Genomic DNA, 21,052 nt, shown 5'->3' on the forward strand with positions numbered 1-21,052 from the left:
GTATCTCATTCGATGAAAATCTGTGTATACTTATACTTAAGGAGTCCCGGTGGTGTAGAATCTTCAAAAAAACGATTTTTTTCATGTTTCGAAAATATAGGCTTTTATTTATTTATTTATTTATTCAATGAATAGTCCTAAAAAATACAGCATTTCTTACAGACTATGAAAACAGATTAATGCCAAATAAATTAATCAAATTATTATACTTATAATTAACAATTTTCAATTGTAATGAGTGAACGAAAAAGATAACATTTCTTATAATTTACAGAGGAAGATTATTAGATAATACTAAGAATTTAGTTCATCAATTTATTTAGTACAAATTTGCAGTGGTTCTTTGTGTAAGCGAAATCCAGGCCAGTATGATTTGAAAGCGAATTAAATTCTCCCAGAGTTCAAGAAATCGGAGCATTGGAGGCATAATTAGTTCTTACCATCCCTAACCAGAAAAAATCATGATTCTGTAAACTTCGCTGAGGAATATTTAAATTGACTTTCTCGAGTAGCCATGGGGGTCAATAGCCCCATTTATTAAATCGAAAAGGAAAGTAATGGAGAGAATACTCCTTCTAATATCTAGTGATTTTAGAATTATGAGCAAGCACCGACTTTTATAGGATCGAATTTGATCAGTAAAATTTAAAGAACGCAAAGCATAACGCACAAAAGCTTTCTGGACACGTTCAAGCCTACTAATATGACAAGCATAATTTGGTATCCAAATAAAGATGGCGTATTCCAACTTCGAACGCACCAGAGACGTATATAACAACTTAATAGTATATGGATCAACAAAGTCCGAACTAAAACGTCGAATAAACGCAAGTACGGAATAAGACTTTGAGATGGTATAATTCAAATGTTTTTGAAAAGGAAGAAAGGATATTCCCAGTATTTTCGATTCTACAGCCGTTTTAGCCGGTAGAGTCAGATTCGTAACGCGGCGGCAGCAATGGAAAATATCCATTAAACTGAATTATCTCAAAACTACATTTTCGGTTTGGTGTTGTCAAAAAAATATACACTATTCAACCGAATCGTCTGAAATTTTAATATGTTGTTCACAACATCAATGGCTATCGCCCGTACTAGAATCATATTATTTCAATTATTTCGTTTTTTTTTATTAAAAAACTGAAAAAAATGCGATCTTTTAGGGTGCCAAATTCAAATTTAAAACCGCGCCGTATTATTCTAATACGGGAAATAGCTACAGTCATACTGTATAATAATTTTTTTGGTTTTTGTTTCAGATAAATAGAAGAGCCAAAATGGGCAACACCGTCCAGGTCCAATTTTTCGGGAGGGCCATTTAAAAAATTGTTTTTTGTTTTTACATGAATTAAAAAAAAAAAATTTTACATGAATTAAAAAAAAAAAAATTCATGTAAAATTCATGTATGTAAAAGAAGTTGAAAAAAATTTGTACATGAATTTTTTTTAATTTCTGTATGTAAAAGGAGTTAAATAAAAAGCCTAAAAAGTTTAAATATCGTTTTTAATTTTTTTTATTGTAAACAAAATTTCTGAAAAATCCAAAATTTTCAATCTCTAAACCACCTAAGGGGTCCTGAGGCATAGCAAATTAAAAACTTTGAAGGCATTTTTCTCGAATTTTTTTTGTCTTTAAATTATGAGGTTCTTCTAGCAAACAAGTAATATGTGAAGGATACTTTTTTGGGTACTTAGGCGGAAAACTTTAAGTTGGCAACACTTTTTTCTATGACAGATTACAAGGTTTGGCCATCCGAAGCGAAATAGAACTAATAATAAATAATATAATTAAATGCAAATAACAAAAATATCTTCGACTGCCACGTCCATTGTACATCTACTGTGATTAGTAATAAATCCGGAAAAATTAATCTACTGGATCACTTATGCTGCAAAATTGGCAATCAGCTGTCAATACTGGGCCGAAAGGTACGGTGCCCCTCGTTTACTGGGGCGGTAGCCCTTGATCGGGAAAAACATAAGCCATTCCGTTAACGTAGAACCGGCTGCTCTGGGAATGTATTGACATTGATGACCTGTGCGTCAAAGTAAAATTAAAGTAAATCTACAACTACTGGACCGGACAGTGTTCTTAGACAGACTGTCAACGACATTCATCGGGAGACACTTGCCGCCTTTTTAAACTTCCGAACCCCGAATGCCGTAATCGGAGTACAACTAACACCTATAGCAGATGAAGAGTTCCAGCTATCCGGAGAGACCCGCGTAAACTTTGCACAAATACATTCTGGATACTGTAGCAGGTTAAACTCCTAAAAAAAAAAAATAAGTAATTGGCGCGTACACTTCTGTTAGGTGTTTGGCCGAGCTCCTCCTCCTATTTGTTGTGTGCGTCTTGATGTTGTTCCACAAATGGAGGGACCTACAGTTTCAAGCCGACTCCGAACGGCAGATATTTTTATGAGGAGCTTTTTCATGGCAGAAATACACTCGGAGGTTTGCCATTGCCTGCCGAGGGGCGACCGCTATTAGAAAAATGTTTTTATTAATTTTGCTTTCACCGAGATTCGAACCAACGACCTCTCTGTGAATTCCGAATGGTAATCACGCACCAACCCATTCGGCTACCTATCCAGAATTGAACCCATCATACTAAACATATGTCCAGCATGTGAAGGCACCCCGCGCGACACTAACCACATATTCACTTGTCCCATCAAACCCACTCATCTAACAACCTTCTCCCAGTGGACCCAATCTGTCGAAACAGCAAGTTTTCTGGGCTTACCGTTAGATGAGGTAGACAAGGATGACCGATGATCTATCAGGTCAGCCCATAAGTTCGTGCGTATTTTACCCATAATTTCACTTTTGTACGATTTTTGCATACAAAAAATTATTCGCGGAACATAACGGAACTATTTATATTCTCTTTGATATATAGTGCATTCAACAAGTGATTTTAATCGCGGATAGAAGCACGTGTTGTTAAAAAATAAAATGAAATCTTCGAACGCGTATAAGAGGCTGCAGCAAAAATAAACACTGCTCACGGAGAGGATACCGTGAGTGTAAGGACTGCGCAAAAGTGGTTTTCAAAATTCCGAAGTGGGAACTGCGACGTGGAGGATGCCCCGCGCGCTGGTCGTCCTGAAGTCTTTAACTCCGACACCTTGCTCGATCTCGTGGAAGCTGAGCCAAATTTGACAGTCGAAATGATAGCTCAGTGGTTAAATTCATTGCATGGAACAGTTCACCGACACCTGGTTCAGTTGGGAAAGGTTTCAAAGCTGGGAAAATGGGTTCCGCATAGACTTTCCGTCGTCGACCTTCGGCCAGAGAGTGAATGTGTGTTTTCAGCTGCTGCAACGGCTTGAAAATGAATGTTTTTTAAACCGTCTCGTTACTGATGATGAACAATGGGTCTTTTACAATAATCCTGTTCGCAAACGCCAATGGTTAGATACAGATAAAACACCAGAACCGACCCCTACAGAAGGCCTTCACCCCAAGAAGATTCTCCTGTCTATTTGGTGGGATATGGCCGGTATTATTTATTTTGAACTTCTGGAACCAAACCAGACGATAACTGCTGATTATTATTCCCATCAGCTATCAAACTTCAATGAGGCACTTAACAAAAATCGACCGTCTTTAGTGAATAGACGCAAAGTTTTGTTTCACCACGACAACGCAAGACCTCATACCGCCAGACAAACATTAGGCAAGCTGAACGAGCTCGGATGGGAGCTAATGCCGCATCCAAGCGTATTTTGGCTTCAAGGACAAACAATTTTTTGAGCAGGGAATAAAAATTTGCCCAAACGTTGGGAAGACATTGTAAATAATGAAGGAAAATATACTATATTATTGATTAATAAATACTTTAAACATATTACAGTAGGTTCTATTTTTATGCGGTAGATACGATCCGCAAGAAACAGCATAAAAAAAACAGCATAAAAAAAGCTACTAGTTCTATAGTAAAAGTATGGATACGTTTCAAAAGTGCTAAAACCGCAAAAATCTGAAATAGTGTAATAAAATCGCATAAAAAAGGGCACTAGTCCCATATTATAACTATAGATACGTTCCATAGACCGCATGAATCTGAAATAATTAAATAAAATCGCATAGAAAAAATATTGTATTTTTCAAAATTATATCTTTATTTAAGAAACGTCAGAATCGAAAAATAAATTTAAGTCAGAAATAGAATCAGACAATACCCACATGTTGCGCGTTCGTTTAGGATTTGGCGTAAAATCTCTTTCGTCACTTGAGGAAATGTACACGTCTGATCTAGATAGTTATGCAGGCGGTTCCATACTTGTAGGGTTAGCATTTCTGATGTAATCTGTGATGAGTTTTTGCTTAGCTGGTTTAGAATCTTGTTTATATGTACAATTCCCGATAGGTCGACATACATTTTGTAATTTAAAAAAAAAACCGCACTATTTCAAAACCGCATAAAAAAAAGCCGCATAAAAACAGAACCTATTGTATTTTTTTTTTTTTTTTTTTTAAAGCTTACATGATAATAAAATTAAAAGTAAACTAAGCAAACGCAGCGCTAGCAGCAGAGGCTTTCGGCTGTCTGTTGATGTACTATATGTTGAATCAGATACGACGGAGTAGGTCGGTGTCCTTCAGAAATTTGTATATATTTTTGATGTTTTCTTCAGTGGCTTCTTTTAGAAGTAGAAGAGGATATGTGTTGCTGAAGTGGTGATGCCTTTGAGAAGTAAGTTCTGGGCAGGATACCAGTAGGTGATGTACACTGACTGTTGCTTGGCAGAAGAGGCAGGTGTTGGGTGTATTACCCTTTAATAGGTGTACGTGGTGATTATGGTGTGCCCAATACGGAGTCGTGTGTATGGGGTAATGTGGTTGGTGGGTACCGATGTTGGATAGGCAGGTTTTGAACGTTTATGGTTGATGTTGGAATAATGATGTTTGTAATACGACCATTCACGAAGTAACTTGGTTTGCCTCTGTTCATGAATGAGTCGGCTTATATTGGCTTGGCTTGGCAGTTCGTCAGAATAGGCTCACGTCTATAGAATGTTGTGAAAAACATTGTTCAATTTCGGTAGATAATCTACAAGCCCTCGTGCAAACACTCTTACATAGAGAAGCACACTTTTGTTCGCAGGAGGAATCACTGCCCCTCTCGTTCGTGCGATATAGCTCCTATAAATTACACAGGTTTTCATAGTTCTTCAAAATTGAATCGACGGTATTCTCAGGTTTATTTTTGCGGATGCTTATTAGGTGTTAAAACCTGAGCTTATACCTTCCCACTAAACACTTAGCCTAGCCTAGTAATAGAAATTGTACGATGATAATATGCGACGAGGCGTTCCGTGGAGTGTTTGGTATCTTTGCACCTTGACGACACCGGCTGCGTTGGCTGGATCATGTTGTCCGCGAATGGATACAAACGCTCCGGCTCTGAAAGTATTCGATGCGGTACCAGCTGGTGGTAGCAGAGTGAGAGGAAGGCCTCCTCTGCGTTGGAAAGATCAGGTGGAGAAAGACTTGGGTTCACTTGACATGTTCAACTGGCGCCGGTTAGCACGGGAAAGAAACGACGAGCGCGCTTTGTTAAACTCACACAAATCGCTTAAGCCTTTATACCGCCAATCAAGAAGAAGAAGAAGCCTGGTAACATTGCGTGGTGTATTGTAGGTGCCTTATTAGTAGTGCCTTCTCCTTTCACCTGAGCGCTTTTTTAATGAAAAATTAGAAAAATCATTTTTCATATTAAAATCAAACAGTTAAAGGGTTAACGGACATTTATTTTCCGTTCATACATGCATGCGCGTGTGTGTGTGTGTGTGTAAAAGCGATGCGGGTGATCGATACTCAAACAAATTATTTAAATAATTTTAGGTTTCATGAACTGTTTGATTAATTTATTAACAACTTTTAATGCACAACTACACCGAATGTTAATTTTTAAGTAGTCAAATTACTACTTGACTTTTTTTCGACGATTTCCTTGAATAGCTTAAAATAAATCATTACACTTAAAAGTGATTTATTTGCATTACTACTGGGGTTTATTGAGCAGCTACTTGTCTGCTACGTTTAACAACCGTCATCGCAATATGATTATAAAGTGATTACAACAATTTTCAAACTATAAGGTTTTCAAATAGGGATGAGTTTGTGTTGAAAGGCTGCGGACGCTCATTTTGGTTTTGGTAGCGTCTGCCAAATCTGTTGTTTGCTATTCAACCGCTGATGCTAAAGCGGCATGAGAAGTTAGCATCTGCAACCGATGTAAGGCTGGGTGGACGTAAAACGGTCATAAAGTTCGCGTGACTTTGCTGGACCCGTTAGACCTTTTTTGTTGTATTTCCTGAAATTGCATGCCTACGCTAGTAACCCGCAATCGGCTCAGCATAACCTCAAGGTCAACATAACCTCTGCCATTGCGCAAATTCAGCCGCTTCCTTACAGTGAAACTATTGAAAATTTAACCTCTCGGATCCGTATCACTATGCAAAGCCGCGGTGGTTATTTTTACCCAAATCATACACAATGCAAAATGTCATAAGTGGACCTTTCAAATCAAAGATATATTTCGTTAATACCTTACACACAGTTTTTGTTCCATTTCGCCGCTCGCCCTAAGTGGACGACCCTATATTACAGTATACGGAAATGGCTTAAATGGTAGTTGTGGGTGTTGTTTATTGATTGTTTTTCTAAGTTTTTCAAGTTTAGTCTTATAATCCATCGTACTTGTGTAGCTACGAGTGTGCAGCGTGGCGCAATTTTTTAGTGGCATTGCCTGTCAAAGCACTGGGACTTCACTGGTTCTAATACCACTTAATGCTAAGGTGATTGCTACGGCTTATTACTGAATACGTACAGTTAGTAACAGAAGTAAGTATACACCGGATACGTTTTCAATTTTTCCCCAATCGATTCCTTCAAACAACCTCAGTTATAACAAAATTGTGTTTTATTTACATGAATGAAATACAAAAATCATATTTAATCCAAATATTGACAAAATTTTAAAAAGCAACCAAGTTATAGCTTTTTATATTAAACTTTATAAAAATTCATGACTCAAAAGTAAGTATACAGTTCATCATATGTGACCTGGTCTATGAAATGGTACCTTACGTGTCAAAAAATCATTTTTCACTTTTTTGTTGATTCGAATAGTGTGTGAAAGGCTCTTTAAAATGGTGAAAACCAGAAAGTCATAATTTGTTTAAAAGTTTGTTAAAAGTAAAAAAAAGAAAAGTACAAATACGAAAAAGACTGATTTTTTTCAGAAATTTAAACTTTAACTGCTGTTTTCTCGAAAACTTATTTTCGCATGTAAGGTACCTTTTCGTAGACCAGGTCACATATTATTAATTTGTGAAATCAAAAAAAATTTTAAAATAAAATCCTAGTATCTGGTAGGATAACCATTAGGCTTTACAATCGCTTTAAGTCGTGATGGCATTGATTTCACCAAGTTTTCAGTTACAGCTGGTGGTATTTTATTCCATTCCTCTTGAAGGACGTTTTTCAGTTGTTCCTTATTTCTAATGGGATGTTAACGTATTTGCCGCTTTAAATGTTCCCATAAATGTTCGATTGGGTTGGTATCCGGGGACTGTGGGGGTGTTTTCAGCTGTTTTCGCACATTGTATAACAGCCACTCTAGTACAGGGTGGCTGATGAAAGCCGCTACCAAAAAAAATTGAATAACTTTTTTTCTTTTTAAGTTATCTGTTCCATTTTTGTTTTAATTTGCAGATTGATCTTTAAAATTTATTAAAATGGATAACTGGGACACGCAAACAAGAATTTGGATAGTCCGCCGCTATCACGCACTGGAGTCCGTAGTTTTGGTACAGAGAGAGTACAGGCGGATGTTTGGCGGCGATCCCCCGAGCAGATGGACCATAATGAGACTGGTGAATAATTTAGCTGAGCAAGGAACAGTCGCAAGAAGGCCTTATCATCGAGACCCACCAGTTCGGACGGAGGAAACGATCGCTGCTGTAGCTGCAGCTATACAAAGCAATCCAAGGGTTTCAACAAGAAGCTTATCTGCTCAACTTGGTGTCAGCCGACAGTCTTTGCAAACAATAATGCACAAACTGAATGCAGCAGACTTGCCGATTCGTTTGGAATTTTGCCAGAAGATCCTGCAAATGGTGGAAGAAGACCAAAACATGTTAAACTGCCTTTTCATGTCTGATGAGGCCCATTTCGATTTAAACGGCAATGTGAACAAACAAAATTGTCGAATATGGAGTACTTCTACTCCACGAGACGGAATTGCATCCTCTTCGCGTGACAGTGTGGTGTGCGGTTTCTTCACGCTGTATTGTCGGGCCTTATTTTTTTGAAGAAAATGGTCACACCGTTACGGTTACTGGAGACCGTTATTTGAAAATGCTGAAAGAATTTTTCTATCCAGAACTACGCCGAAAGAGAATTCCTTTCAACTCTGTGTGGTTTCAACAAAATGGGGCAACATCTCACATAGCCCAGACTGTTATGACAGAGTTGCGACGAAAATTTCCCAATAAACTGATTTCAAGAAACTCCGAATTTCGTTGGCCCCCCAGGTCGCCTGACCTTACTGCACCTGACTTTTTCTTGTGGGGTTTATGTAAACAAGAAGTTTATAAAACAAAGCCAACAAATTTGGATGAACTAAAACAATCCATTTGGGCAACAATTGCGGCTATTCCTGTCGCAACTCTCAAAGCAGCAATGAACAACTTTTTACTAAGTTGCCGCACTTGTGTCAACGAGCATGGGGGGGCATTTAAATTCAATTATTTTTAAAACTAGTTAAGCTACATTTAATAAAATTTAATGACCTTCGACTTCAAAAAAAAAAAATAAATGAATTCCATATACTAAAAAAAAAGTTATTTGAGTTTCTTAATGTAGCAAAATTCATTAGCCACCCTGTACAATGTTGGATGTGTGGATCCTGCTGGAAGATAAACGTTGCTCCAAGGCCCAATTTCGTAGCGCTCTCTTTTAAAATATTTTTCAAAATATTTAAGTAACCATATTGGTCCATAATATTTTCGATAAATACCAAGTTTCCAACCCCGTTCGCAGCCATACATCCCCGAACCATCACAGAGCCCCTCCATGCTTCACAGTGCCGGCCATATTGTTTGGATCCAATTCCGCGTTAACTTTTCTCCAAACTTTTTCACGGCCATCAGATCCACAGATATTGAACTTACACTAATCAGAAAATATGACTTGGCTCCAAAACATATGGTCATATTTTTCATGATCTTTTGCGAATGAAATCCGTTTACTCCGATTGACACTACTCACGAAGGACTTTTTCCTAACACTGCACCCACGATAACCAGCACTATGCAAAACTCGGCGAATAGTTTGGGTGCTTAATTGTTTTCCAGTCTCATTTTCAACTTCATATTTCAATTTGGGGGCACTTATTTTGGGGTTTGTCCTGATTTTCCGTACGACTAAGCTTTTTTCTCTGGGACTTAAGAGCGGCGGACGCCCACAACGCTTTTTATTAGTGGTGCTTCCCGCACTTTTATATTTATTCACAAACTTTTGAACTGCAGCAAAACTCCTATCTATCAAACAACCGATTTCTCGCAATGATTTATGTTCCTTGTGATATTTTATAATCAGTTTTTTTAAATCATCAGAAAGCTCTTTTCCTCTTGGTGCCATTACTAAAAATGTCGCAAAAATTCCTTCAGCTAAATTAAGGCGCATATGAAAGCTTATCCCAGTACCCAATTACCATGTGTAAAATATTTTGATTACATATTAAGGAAAGCGTTAGCGTCAAACAATTCCATAAATCAGGCTCCTGTATACTTATTTATGTTACTAACTGTATGTGAAGTGCGTTGTCATGAAAAATACCAAAGAATTTCTTTTATAATACTACAAATAGAGTGGAGTGAAAAGGCTTGAAGTAATTATGAAATGCTTTAGCGTCACGAGACATTGCGATTTTCGGCTTAAAATGTATAGACAATTGACACTGACAAAATTGAAAACAAAGATTTAAATATCGTCAAAAAAAAAAAATTGGCCAGAATCTTTAAATCATAAGATTTCGTACGCCTTTGTGCAGATCCACTTCTGGAGATTGTCTTATCACTAAACAGTTTTCTCAATAAAAGTGGTTTTTGTTATTGCAGCAGCATATAAATACCTTTCTTGTTTAAACCCTGTCAATTTGTCGGATGTGTTTCCGGGTAACGTTAGTAGATGGTTTTCACATGTCAAGGAGAAGACTCAGTTTCTAGTGATTTCTGCTGTGGAGATACGTTGATCTAGGAATATTGGAGGGTATTCCTTTACCGTTTTGAGTGCTGTGGCTTCTTAACGAAACCAAAAGTACTCGAGATGATCTTCACAAACTTTTCGGTCTCAAAAATCTTTGGACATGGCTCTTTACCGATGACGACTGCGTATTTTTTTTATCTTCACAAACTTTTCGGCCTCAAAAATCCTTGGTTCGGGCTTGGTATCGATTTACATTGACGATGATGACTGTGTTCTGTTTTTAAGGATGGCCGGTACACGAGCCTAACAAAGATTTTGGAAATAAATTTCCATCATTTGTAGAAACTGCTCCGGTGTATTGTCTTTCGTTATCAAATATCAAGCGAAACTGAGTAAAAAGGCGGTATGACTACTCAAATTAACTGACATAATATCAGGGTCTCACTTTATTTAAGGGGTTATGGGTAGTCAGAGGCCCGAAAAAATTATAGTTTTCAATAATTTTTTTTTGCTATTCAATTGCTTTATTTTACAAAAATAAAAACATAGCTTTAATACACCATGTTTCGACTTTACTTTAGCAAAATTTCAGAAAAAAAAATTAATAATTGTAAAAGTTGTCGCTGCTTGTGTGGAGCCCGTTTCTCCAGAAGTCCCTTGCAGTGTTCAGCACAAGTCCTTGGAGATTCATCTAAAATCAATCGGGCAAGAGAAATTAGTTTTATTAATAGATAATCTTGTGCCTGATCGAAGCTTTGTTTTTTTCAAAATTAAAAATATGGCGGCCTCAGGAAATATTTTTCAGATTTTCGAGAAAAAAACCGACAATTGTTTAAAAAAATGATATTTTTGAAAAAAACCCTTCGATCTGGCACGAGTTTTTTATGTTTTTCAAAAGCGGTATAAATTTTATTGAATTCTACCAAGTGGTTTTTAAGTTACAGTGATCACCAGTTCAAAAAACATAGTTTTGAGAAAAATGAACTTAAAGTTTTGCTATTTGCTCCGGAGCGCCCGAGCGTTTTTTGTTAATTGTTGAATAACTCGAAAAGTAGTTGTCGGACTCACTTCAAATTTACACACAATATTTTTAAGATATTATACTTTAAAAGAATGTGCAAATTTTTTGAAAATTCCTAGCCCCTTAAAAAGTGGGTTCAAAATTAATTAAAAATAATAATGACAAAATATATAAAATTCTAAGGACCTTTTTTTCCAAACTGACTTCAGATATTATAGCTCACTCTACTCGGCAGTGGCGTAACAATAGGGTGGCATGGGTGGCAAAATGCCACGGGCCCCCGACCCAAGAGGGCCCTGGGCCAACAGGCCGCAAGCTCAAAATTTTTTTTTATATTGTACATGAGTAATTTATTCTATGTGAAAAGTATATTTTGATAAATTCTGCTTAAAATCCAATCAATAAATCGTTAAGGATTTCAACCGAACTTAACAAAAAGATGTTTCTTCATTTTTAGAGAAGCACACGTGACGAGTAATTTTACTTACTTATGACCGTCAAAAACCCGTCAATCAAAATACCGATAATTGCAGGTTCTTATTCATTTTAAAATGCATCCATTGGTTTCTACATATTTTGGAGCGGAACGTTGGCAGCGCGGGTGGTTTTAGTTTTTTAGCTTCGTCTCGCTACTGCGGGGGTGAGTTGGCCACACTATGTTAGGGGAATCCCGGATTTGATATTTTTTTATGAGGGCTTCACTGACTGCGTATTCTTTGTGCGAGTATTTTAACGATTGGCGATTTGTATGTTTCATTTTGTTATTTTATTGAATATGAAAATATTGGCAAAGTAAAGTTTATTGTGAAAGTTAAATATTAAAATGTCTAGTTCCAGAAAATATTTAAGTGGAACCGAAACACGAAAGAGAAAGAAGGAAACTGAAGAAAAAAATATAAAGCTATCTGAAATTAGTCAGTACTTGAAAAATGATGACTTAAATAATAAAAAATCGATTGAGCAGTGCTCCAGAAGTGAAGAATCGGAGCTTACTAAAAGTACACCAGAGTTATCAGATGCAGCACCCAACATCAGTGAATATCCAGATCCAGAGCAACCACAACAAGATATCGGAAAAAAGATGTTCGCCATATGTTACTGATGAGGGTAATTTTAAAGAGGTACCTAATCAAGTGTAAATGTTCGTGATTGAAAACGGACATTGCAAACCTAATGGCCCTTTTTTAAAATATAGTAACAATAGATCTTTATAGAAAAACATTACTATATTGCTTCCAAGTCTGGCGTCAAGCTTGAACGTACATGGCTTTCCTATTCTTTAATACTTCAGAGGGCGTATTGTGAACCGTGTTGGTTACTCGCAAATCGGGCATCTAAGAATATACAAAATGTTTGGATTGAGGGCTATGACGACTGGAAACATATTGTAGATGGCATACAAAGACACGAGACATCTAAAATTCATCTGGATTCCTGTCTTACGTATCAACAGTGGCGATTACATGGAACACTCGATGAAGAGCAAGAGTCTATGACCAAAAAAGAAAAACTCTTTTGGCGACAAGTACTTTCTAGGCTCCTTTATGTTACTCTGACACTTTCGTGGCCACAGAGAAACCGCAGATAGCAGTGATCCAAGCTCCAAAGGAAACTTTTTGAGTATTGTTGAGTTATTAGGAAAATACGATCCGATTTCGCAAGAGTTGTTAAATAAACCAAAGGACCAAATAAAATACTTAAGTCCGAAAATAATATACAAAATGAGCTAATTTCTGTCCTGGTTTTAAAAGTAGAAAATGCATTTATAAATGAAATAAATGAAGCACTATTCTACTCTATCATATTCGATCCAACGCAAGATATTTCAGAAATTGATCAAATGTGTGAACTTTACCGTTATTGTATGATCGGAAAAGATTGTAATGGGATCACTAAGGCACTTGTCATTAAAGAAACATAAATGACAAAAACATTCCTCTAAATAAGCGTCGAGGACAAGGATATGATGTGTGTTAGCACCAGGGACCAAATGCCGTATATGTTCACTGTGATGCTCATAGTTTAATGGGCAGGACGTTATGATGCCGTTTTTGCTTTAAAAGTTCGGTTTGTTGAAGTGCACGAAGCGCTAACGAAAACAATCATGTTAAATTGCAAATCAGATGAAAGAAATGAAAAATGGTCCATCACCCCTAAATTTTCTAATACTCGTCAGAGGAAGGTAAAACGCCATTTTGACAAGCTCCGCCAAGATGAGCGACTCCAAGATCCGGAAAGTTTGTTCAGAGTGAATATATTTAAATGAATATAAATAAATAACTTTTTGAAATTAAATTGTTGTTTTGTTTATTAAAATCATTTGTTGAAATAAAATTTGTTTCTTTTAATCAAACTGAGTACAACGTGACGATTTTTATTGATAGGGCCCCATCATAAGAATTTGCCACGGGCCCCAGATGTTATAGTTACGCCACTGCTACTCGGAGTGCAAAGTTTCCGACCTGACAAAGAAAAATATGTTTTTTTGTTGGTTTCTAGTTTTATTTTGCAATATAATCTTGATTAAGGCTATTACAATACATTTTTCATACGCGCTTCTATTGCAGTAATTTTAATTTTGCTATACCATCTTTTGAGGTTAGGAAAAAAATGATAATCACTTGGGGGTAAATTTGGTGAAAATGCTGGGGTAGCAAGCAATTCGTTGATAATAGCCAACTCATTGATCACCATATGGGCAATCGATCTGAAAGTAAGTAAGCGAAAGTGTTATAGAATACTAGTAAAAAATTAGATCTACTGGTCGTAGCTTTGGATGATACAGATTTCCGCTCTGGAAGTTTTTACACCATAGTTTTAGAACCATCAAAATTTATCTTTATCAAAGTACGTAGAAATCGAAAAAATTGGAACCAAAAGTCGTCGATGTTTAGCTGATTAATTTTTCGTAACCGAGTCAGAGTGGTTCGATAACGCTCGCCAATCACCGTAACGGTGAAAGAAAGAAATTAGCGAATTTGTCAACACAGTTTGCTATTTTCAGCTGTCAAACCATAGTTATCGATATCGAACGTATCCATGCAGTTAAAAAACACCCGATACTATAGTTAGATTTACAGGGAGAGGGAAATTATTTAAAATGATTTCAGTAAATAATAGCTGAGTTTGTTCATCGTTATTACTAGTCTTATTAGATCCGGTATCATTAGTTTCGAAACTATCGAGTTTATCTTTGTTAGGCAGTTAAGATAACGAAAATAGTTAAAGTGAATTTTAAAGTTATCCATAGTTTATCGATTCGGTTGGTAAAACTAACTTTATTGGTTCGATAGCAGAACATTGCTAATACGATTTTTTTTTTTAATTTTTTTATTTAATTTTTTATTTATTTTTGAAGTGAAAACTTCTTTAGAATCGTTGGGAGTGATTTGAGACTCGATGAAACGAAAAAGCGACACTCTTGGCTACGAAGCGTTATATGTTGATATACGTATATGTGTGTGGCTGCGTACTGCTGAGCCACGCTAGTATAGTGAGTATTGTAGTATGTATACTACACTGCCTATTACTTACTTTGGTGTTTAGTTCAAGCGTCATACGGATGTATGCTAGTACGTATGTGTGCGCGCCTGCGTATTACGGAGCCAGGGTGAGCGAGAAAGCATTATGTATACCTATACTACACTACCTAATACTTGCTTAGACCAAGCGTCCTACGAATGTTTGTGTGTATGTTAGTACGCCTGTGTAATATACGCGTTACGACGCTCATAATAGCAACCGCGTGTGCTGTATTGCGTCCGTATTTTTATATTCGTAAATATTTTCATTTTTAAATATTTACCGCAATTGCAGGCGGTGTTGCAATATACCACAATCAAAATGACGGTGCTCGTATTGTAACTCCACAGATAGATCTGAATGCACAGCAACTAGAATCACTGTCTGTTCAGCTCTCTAAAGTGGGAGAAATATGTGCATGCGAAACCAGATTGAGCAAAGAAAAAACAGTTTTAATTGTGGCAATTTATATTTCACCGAATCAATCAATAAATAGCATCACGGAATTCATTCATGAAAATTTAATAAAGTATACACCAGAAGTATCGCGGATACTTAGAAAAGATTACGATAAAGTTCCAATGATTTTAAGTGGCGATTTTAACGTAAATTTTGCATTGGACACAGCGGTTCCTTTAATTGACTTTCTCAATATAACATTCAACTTAAAAATGTGTAACAGTCGCACTGAGCCGACAACACGATCAAAAACAACCGTTGACGCGGTATTTCAAAGATATGTTGACAACATCGAAACCAAAGCATTTGTATCATATTTTAGCTATCATAGGCCACTCGTATCATTTGTTGAAATTGAAAACATTGAGGATGAATAATAATAAAATGAAGAAAATAAAATATGAACTTTATAGCAATATTATAATGAACCTATAATTATCCCGCTCCTAATGCTGCTTTCGTCTCATTCTCTCTCAGTTTGTTTTACGGAAGGTTTCACTTCTATCGCGCCTAACCGGTAGACTGGTATTTTTTTATTTTTATATATTTTATCTGTGCTCTAAAACAAGACTAATATTAAACTCATGCGTCATATTTTTGTTTTGAATTTTAATCAAGTATTTTTATGACAAAGCGAAAACAAACTTTACGTTCTTTGTCAAATTGAAAGACTTCTTTCTTAACCAAAACAACAACGAGAGCTACAATCAACTGATTTGGAAAATCTCTCCCAAAATTGTTCCGGCCGGTTCGAAAACTGTGGTAATCGCTGCATACATAGCTGCCGGCTTATTTAATGAAGGAATGGCATCACTATTGTACTATATGAAGGCAATAGGAATTACACTTTGGCTCAATGCGTATTCATATGCCAAAAAAGAAGATGAGCAGCGCGTGAACATTTCCGATCTCAGAGCGCGTGAGAGCACTCGAGATAGAAGAATGGCCCGCAGACCGCATCAGCTCGAGTTATTACAAGCTGCCGAAGCGGCGGAGAGTGTATTATAAGGTCCTGGAATAGACAACTCCATGTAAGTTAAAAAAAAAATTTTATCCTATGTAAAGTGCTTTTCAAACTTTAAACGCGTTGTTCTCAAAATAGTGGTTTCAAAGTCGGTGATCAACATTACTCGAAAACGGCTAAACCGATTAGTCTCGAATTTTAACACAAGTTCTTAAATATATTTTTTAGTAATTAATCGAAGATTTTTTCTCACCTATAAATTTATATATTTTTTATAAAAAATTTCAAGCCGAAATGTTGGCCAAAGATCGATTTTTGTTTTGAAAACCCGCCATTTTCTCAAAATGGTGGTTTCAAAGTCGGTGATCAACATTACTCGAAAACGGCTAAACCGATTAGTCTCAAATTTTAACACAAGTTCTTAAATATATTTTTTAGTAATTAATCGAAGATTTTTTCTCACCTATAAATTTATATTTTTTTTATAAACAATTTCAAGCCGAAATTTTGGTCAAAGACGGATTTTTGTTTTGAAAACCAGCCATTTTGTCAAAAAAATGTATATTGCTTATTCCTTCGATTAATTATTAGATTTAATATTACTTTAACCAAATCTGTTTGGTTTTTTAAGTTCAGAGGATCCAGTTCAGAGATATAGTGTCACCGCAAAACGTCTTTTTTGAGAGGAGCTCCCGGAGATCAGCTGTAGCTCCTTTCCAAATAAATATTTTTACTAATACTAAGTCTTAAAATACAGCTAAACGATAACATAATGTGTGTACAAATTTGTAGATCAGTAAATTTAAAAGTTTTCTCAGAAAAAATTCTGGAAATTTCGCTTTTTTTCGGCCTTCTAACTGTATATAACGCCTTAATAGTGAAAAATTTAAATTTCTAAAAATTACTCAAATTACGCCAGTTGCAGACAGAGTCGCATTTGGTATAAAACCATGCTTAAATGCAGTGTTTAGCTTACAAAATCAAGTCAAATGCTAGCACGGAAATCATAAAGTAACTTCCCTTTTTGAATTTTTACTACTCAACAAAAAAAAAATTAATTAATTAATTGTAATCTCTGCTAAAATCTTTATTGGCGGAAGCTCACTCATACAAATTACGCATTCATTTAAATACTACGTGATTATGTGCCACTTACATTCGATTACGCCTTAAATGAGTGGGTACTTAATTTCTAGGCCTCTTGGCGAAAATAGCAACAAACACACCGGTACTTTTCTTGTATGTACATATTTTGTTTTTGCTATCTAATTGATTGGTGGTCATCAATTAAAATTTCAGTTAATTTAAATATTGCGGCATGCTAAGCAAATAATTTATTAATTTTGACAAATCGGAGTATCTGTGCATGCGTACATATGTCATTTAAAATATTTCAATATTATCATGTGTTTGTGTGTAAATAAGTAGGATCGTTGCTCTTAATACAAGAAAACAAAAATTAAAAATTTTTTTTACTGATAACTTTGGCGCATCAATAAAATATGACAATCATCCGTTTATGCCATTTATGACAGCTGCCATCAGACGGGCTGGTCTAGCGGTGTATTTGCTTGCCTTTGTCACCCACCGCACGCATGCGTCACAGGCTGTGCTGAAGGCCAACTACAAACTGCCATAATTCTGGTTACTTGCTTTGCCATCGAGCAGGCACAGCACTTTATTTTATTTTATCTTAAGTCAATTATCAATATTATTGGCTCGTCGGCGCGTAGGGATGATACTTTTTTCAATTTAGATTGATTATCTAATTCTAATGAATTACCATGTTTGTCAATGCGTCAGGTGTTCACGGCTAGATATATGTATACATATATAAAGGGTGATCAGATTGGAGGTACTTTTTCAATAGGATATTTTTGACTGATCACGTGTGACTACTGCCAAACTAATTTTCCAATAAGAGGCGTTATCCGGAAAATTTTCTCGTAAAATATTCGTTGCTTGTGCGGCACGTAGCGCCGTCTTGTTGAAAATAAACGTTGTCCTGATCAATAGCATCCAATTCCGTCCATAAAAAATAGTTAATCATCTCTCGATAGCACAATCCATTCACGTCGCAACAGTCACGGCTCCAGCTTCACTTTCGAAAAAGTAAGGTCCAATGACTCCACCGGACCATAAACCGCACCAAACAGTCACACGTTGAGGGTAGAGAGGCTTTTCAACAATAACTCTTGGATTTTCTGAGCCGCAGATAAGAAAATTTTGCTTGTTGACGAAGCCACCGAGGTGGAAATGGGCCTCATCACTCAAGATGAAATTTCGATGGAATTCCGGATCATTTTCATGCATTTCAACGACCCAATCAGCAAAGACACGACGTTGTTGATGATCGGCCGGCTTAAGTTCTTGTGTTAACTGGACTTTATAAGCCTTAAGACCCAAATCTTTATGCAAAATACGGTGTAATGACTTTTGTGGAATGCCTAATTCCAAAGAACGACGAGGAATAGACAAACCTGGGTTTTCTTCAACACTTTCGGCTACAACAGCAATATTTTCGGCCGTTCTTGCGCGACGTGCACGGGTTTTCTTCTTCATATCACTAACTTGTCCCAACAGTTCGAATTTTTCCACCAATTTCTGTATTGTGGTCGGACAAGGTGCTTCACGATGACCCAAAAATGTGCGAGTTTTACGAACCGTCTCTGCCAAATTTTGACCATTTTTATAGTGAATTTTAATAATTTCAATGCGTTGTTTAAGCGGCTATTGTTCTATTTTTGTTAATGGCGTAGTTTCTACTTATCAAATTTTAAAAAATGACAGCTTCAAAAGTGACATCTACCGAAATAGAGGACTATTCAAAATAACACCTGTTATTGGAAAACCCTTTACATACTTTTTTGTATCCATCGCGCGCTCAAGCCAACTTTTGCAATACAGCGATGTGGCCCATTTTCGGCTTAATGGCTACGTCAATAAGCAAAATTGCCGTATTTGGACTGAAGAGCAACACGAAGCCATTCAAGAACTGCCATTACAAGCATTGAAAACAAGCGTTTGGTGCGGCCTATGGGCTGGAAGAATCATCGGCCCATATTTCTTCAAAGACGAGACTGACGCCAATATGACAGGGAATGGCGCCATAATAAACGACGTTTTCATGCCCGAAATTGAAGTCTGTGATTTCCATAACTTTTAGTTCTAGCAGGATGGCGCTACTTGCCGTAAAATAATGGATTTACTGCGCTGTGAGCAATTTGTCTCTCGTCTCGGACCAGTGGATTGGCCTCCAAGATCGTGTGATATCACACCTTTGGACTTTCATTTGAGGGGGTGTGGAAAGTCCAAATGCTTTGTGGATAAACCAGTTTCGATTGAGGTGTTGGAAGCCAACGTTACTAAAGTTATTCATGAGATACCGACCGAAAGTTAGGTTTTTTTTATTGGAAAGAGTAATTTGATTTAATTTTTTTCTCAGTACATTTTCGCTAATTTCGAAAGCTTTTGAATCCTACAAAAAAAAAAAAAAGAAAAAAATTATCTAATGGCAAAAAAAGAGTCTAATGGCGACACAGCTTCTAGGCGACCATTTAATATCACCTGATCATTCGATTTTCGATATTCGATTCTAATATTTCCCAACTTTAGTCAGGCCATAAGTGAATCATTTTGTAAATTTCTAACTAAAAGCTGAATTTCTTATAAATTTCTTTCTTTTGCAAATAATATCGTAAGTCAATCATATTTGGCACTTGTGAACTGGACACAAACAGAAACGTAAAGTTCAAAATAAAGATTTCTATCACTTAAAATTATTATTTTTTATTTAGTAAAAAAGTTATACATATATTGGGTGTTTGACCGAGCTCCTCCTCCTATTGTTGGTTCCACAAATGGAGGGACCTACAGTTTTAAGCCGATTCCGAATGGCAGATATTTTTTATGAGGAGCTTTTTCATGGCAGAAATACACTCGGAGGTTTGCCATTGCCTGCCGAGGGCCGACCACTATTAGAAAAATGTTTTTCTTAATTTTGGTGTTTCACCGAGATTCGAACCCACGTTTTCTCTGTGAATTCCGAATGGTAGTAACCCATTCGGGTATGGCGGCCGCTTTCGGTTATGCAGAAACAAAATTGGATGCTTAATCTAGTGATGTATGAGAAAATTGCATTGAATTTTTCTAAATTTTTCCTTAAAAATATTTTTGCTTCCTTAATTCATTATTTTCGAATTCCTTTAATTTTATTTCCTGCATAATTTCGTTAAATTTTTTCACTTTTTCGCTTTTAAAAATAAGTTTTTCTTATATATACATATATATGTATTTTTTTAAATTAATTTTTTACAATGCATTTCGTTAAGTTTTTTCACTTTCGCGCTTTTAAAAATATGTTTTCCTTATATACTTCTGCTCAAATATGAAGAGCAATAAAACGGTCCGCGGATGACATATGGCAAAAATAAATTTTTTGTTTTTTGGTAGGACTGTTATAAGCTTACATGGCAAATTTCAGCGTGATATGTCACATAGTTTGTTTTCTGTGCTACTGTAAACAAGTCAAGCTCGAGTGTGTTCTTCGAACTCTCTTTTATGACTTCAATTGTCTCAAAATGTTTTCCACGGAGCGGCAACTTGAGCTTGGGAAACAGGAAAAAGTCACATGGAGCCATATCAGGCGAATACGGTGCTTGCGGAACGATATTAACATTATTTTTGTTCAAATAATCGCGAACAAGACGTGATGTGTGAGCTGGTGCATTATCGTGATGCAAGAACCATGACTTGTTGTCCCACAATTCCTTTCTTTTAAGACGAATGTTCTCGCGCAAACGCTTTAAAACGTCTGAATAATATTCAGCGTTAACCGATTTTGCGATTTGTGCGATTTT

This window comes from Anastrepha obliqua, chromosome 2 (genome assembly GCF_027943255.1).
Source record: "Anastrepha obliqua isolate idAnaObli1 chromosome 2, idAnaObli1_1.0, whole genome shotgun sequence".
Classification (NCBI taxonomy): domain Eukaryota; kingdom Metazoa; phylum Arthropoda; class Insecta; order Diptera; family Tephritidae; genus Anastrepha; species Anastrepha obliqua.